Raw genomic sequence first — 4,046 nt, forward strand, 5'->3', positions numbered from 1 at the left:
GTTCATATCGAAGGCATAATTACACGTCGCCTTCGGACTGGTTACTGCTCTAAAACCTTGTTAGCATATCTCAACGCATGCGCACTGGCTACAGGATGGATGACTCAGCTTTTTCTACCCTGCTTTGCGGCAACGCTTTGCCGCGCCCCACATCTCCCCCTTATTTATTTACTATAGCACAGTGAAGTTTTGCCGGTACACATGCTCACACCATGGTGTGCTCACGGTTCAACGGCAGTTTTCCACTGGCACATCCATGACACCCTCCTGCGTGCAATGCCATCATAGGGCGGCAGGGTGCAAGGGCTGTCGATGGCACATCTACGACACCCTCCTGCGTGCAATGCCATCATAGGGCGGCAGGGTGCAAGGGCTGTCGAGACCTAAAACCAGAGCTCCCTATGGAGGTGCAATGGCAGCAAGGCCTCTCCGTGCAAGGGCAGTCATCTGGGATTATTCAGGGCAGAGAGCCAGGCAGCAGGGGAATCACCTTCACCGATAGCCAAAAGCGCCTGAGTGAGCAGAACCTTATCTCGACGCGCTCGGATACGAATTCGACAGACCAACCAGAGACATAGCACAATCCCAAACAGGCAGCAGGCTGCAAACGTAGCCACTCCCACCCACTCTTTGAAAAAGGAGAAAGCAGAGGAAAGCCAAGAGGTAAAGTCCCCGAAAGTAACTGGCTCCAGTTTGGTAGCATTAAGCCGCAATATTTGAATCTTCCGATCACTCTGCTTTTATTGAGTGCATGATCATCCATTGTTGCATCATCCGTGCGACACTCGGCATCCCTTTCGAGTTTCTCTTCCACGCTCCGTGTCAATCTTGACGGCACCCAAATCGGGTCCTGATCCTGTGGAGAAACACAAAGAGATCCCCTGGATCGAGCAATAACGCGATCCGGGCCTTTCCATTGGTTGGATAACACATCTTTCCACATCACTGTACTATATTCTTTAGCGGCTGAAGCAGGGGTCTGTACAAGCGCGGAAGCTCGTGCCGCAGCGGGGGCATATAATGGCTGACGAGCACACGGGGAACTCCCATACTGTCCCCGTTCATACTCTGCAGCTGCCTCTTCTAAAGCTGCCTCTTCTTTGGGATTCAATTCTTCCTGAGGTAAATGTAAAGCTTTAAACTCATCTAAGAGCGGATACAATCTTGGCGCCGGCCCTTGTTTTTCTGCTTGTTTTTCTTTTCTTCTTCTTGGATTTTTAGGCCTATTTACAGTAGTCCCTACATTTTCGCCTTCTGACGCACTATCTTGACACATACTAAGAGCCTTGCGTCCCCTTTGAATTATATCCTCACATCCTCCCCCTTTGAGACACGAGTGTATCAACCTCCACAACGGGAGGGTGCACCGAGAAAGCTCTCCCAGCTTACTGTGCTCAGTTAGATCTCTGCCGAGTTTTTCCCATGATGGAACAGTCAAGCTGCCAGACACTGCAAACCAGGGTGCAGCGCCATCAATATCTTGTAATAACTTGCTTATGGCTTTCTGTGACAGCTTAAGTCCCCGATCTCTCAATAATGCTTGAATGGGTTCATGAAACTCAATGGCAGTTTCGGCAGATGAGCTATTCCCCATACCGCCGATTCCTACTGAAAGCAGCTGGAGAACACTCGAACTGTTTACCGACCAGGGGTGCGCACTCGGCCACGCCGACAACACACAAAGGAAGAACGCGAGGACAACAAAAGGAACAAAAGTGAAAGCGAAAATTTACCTGACTGGACTACTCACCGACGGTTCACTCCGACGGTTCACTCCGTGTGTCGAGTTCTGAATCGGTCCTCCATGCGGGGTGCAACGATTCCCGGGTTTCGGCACCACTTATGGCGAGCTGCGTCTGACCAGCAGAATAACAGTCGCCACACGCTAGATTCTTCTCGTATCACACTTTATTGGAGTACAGCTTGGTTGAGGAAAGATGGAAGGAAGACCCCGCAGCCGTAACGGCAGCTGCCTATATAAGATTCGGGATACTGTGCAAGTCTCTGATTGGTTCATATCGAAGGCATAATTACACGTCGCCTTCGGACTGGTTACTGCTCTAAAACCTTGTTAGCATATCTCAACGCATGCGCACTGGCTACAGGATGGATAACTCAGCTTTTTCTACCCTGCTTTGCGGCAACGCTTTGCCGCGCCCCACACCTAGAGTAGATAAACTCATAGAGACAGAAAGTAGAATGGTGGTTGCCAGGGCTGGGAGGAGGGAGGAGTGGGGCATTACTGGTTAATGGTGTTAAAAGATAAATTGAGGCATATTAAAAAGTTTAAGAGTTTATTTGAGCAAAAAACAATACAAATTAGGCAGTACCAAAACACTGGTTAAGAGCTAAGGGAAAGATGTGTAAAGAACAGAGATGGAAGGCAAGGAAATTATTTGATTGGCTATAGCTGAAGTGGCTGCTTTATTTGAGAAAGTCTAGTTGGCTGTTTGGATTGGTTGTCCTTAGGTTTTGATTTCCTAACCTTGAGGTACTATAGGCTTAGGTTTGGGTTTGCCGACATAGGCTACTTAAGGCAGTAAAGCCGCCTCAGGCTAATGACCTCCTTATTTAATTGCTTTATCAATGGGTACAAAGCTCTAGTTTTGCAATAGGTAAAGATTTCTGGAGATGGACATAGTTGCACAACAATGCGAATGTAATTAATGCCCCTGAACTGTACACCATTTGGTTGTTCCGGAATTATATCCTTTTATAATAAATCAGTAACCGAGTAAGGAAAATGTTGCTCTGCATTCCATGAGCCACTCTAGTAAATTAATCGAACTGGGGGAGGGGGTCATGGGAACCTCTGATTTATAGCCCGTAGGTCAGAAGCACAGGTGATAAACTGGGTTTGCCACTGGCATCTGAAGTGCGAGGAGGAAGGGGTCGGGAAGCAGTCTTGTAGGACTGAGCCGTCAACCTGTGGAATCTGATGCTATCTCTGGGTAGACAGAGTCAGAACAGAGTTGAATTATAGGACACCCAGGTGGTGTCTGGAGAATGACTTGACGCTCTGTGGGAAACTCCCTCACACACGCACATGCACAGAGAAGCTGAGCCTCAGGACCATTTTAGGAGGAACTGAAGATGGCTTGCCGGTTACTATTTCCAGTGAGAAAGGAATAGGATCTCCATCAACTGATAAAAGAAAGTGATTTTAGGGATAAGATAATGAAGCTTTGCTTATGCTGGTACCAAGATGCCCATCTAAGTAGATATGTCCAGTAGGCAACTGAAGTCTAAAGCTCAGAGAAGTATGGACAGGAGACCAAAAACCCATCAGTGTAGGTGGGAGCCAAAACTATGGGAGTGGATAAGGGTGTCCAGAATGTGTATTTATTGTCAGAAGAGAAGGTAGCCTGAGACAAAACTCTAGGAAACAAAAGAATTGAGGAAGTTGGGCTCATGAGGGAGGTTTAAGAAGGGAAAAGCAAAGAGGTCCCAGGACAACCAAGGGAATGAGGTGTCATGAATGAAACAGAGCCTCAGGAACGAAGGCGTGAGGAACGGTGTCGAATGCAGCAAAAACTCCAGTAAGATAAGGACTAAAGGTTGTTGGTTGGTTTTGGAAATTCGAACGTTAATTGTGACCTTATGGGTAGAAGTCAGACTGCTGTAGATAAAGAAATTCTTCAGCGCAGAAATTCTTTAGTGAAGTGAAGAAATGGAGGGGATTAGTAATCCTTGGAAACATTCGAATGAGAAGCCAGAAAGGAGGGCTTCCCTGGTGGCGCAGTGGTTGAGGATCCGCCTGCCGATGCAGGGGACGCGGGTTCGTGCCCCGGTCCGGGAAGATCCCACGTGCCGCGGAGCGGCTGGGCCCGTGAGCCATGGCCGCTGAGCCTGCGTGTCCGGAGCCTGTGCTCCGCAACGGGAGAGGCCACAACAGTGAGAGGCCCATGTACCACACACACACACACAAAAAAGCCAGAAAGGAGATGCTAATTAAAGCAGCCAGAAGGTAAAAAGAGGGCTTTAGGGTTGTTGTTTATTTTTGTGGAGTTTTGTTTGTTTAAAATAGGAGAAATGGGCATGTGTAT

At 48.1% G+C, this 4,046-nt stretch overlaps 1 long non-coding RNA gene across 2 annotated transcripts; it reads right to left on the minus strand.

The window, feature by feature from the left end:
* Positions 1-715: 715 nt before the first annotated feature.
* Positions 716-2,095, minus strand: LOC136792093 (uncharacterized). Of its 2 annotated transcripts, none has more exons than XR_010835256.1 (2): positions 1,751-2,095; positions 716-856 (listed from the first exon to the last, which is right to left on the minus strand). It is a non-coding gene; the product is annotated as an uncharacterized lncRNA (long non-coding RNA). The 2 variants fall into 2 exon arrangements; XR_010835257.1 differs by having other exon boundaries at positions 1,734-2,095.
* Positions 2,096-4,046: the final 1,951 nt, after the last annotated feature.

Source organism: Kogia breviceps, chromosome 11 (genome assembly GCF_026419965.1).
Source record: "Kogia breviceps isolate mKogBre1 chromosome 11, mKogBre1 haplotype 1, whole genome shotgun sequence".
Lineage (NCBI taxonomy): Eukaryota > Metazoa > Chordata > Mammalia > Artiodactyla > Physeteridae > Kogia > Kogia breviceps.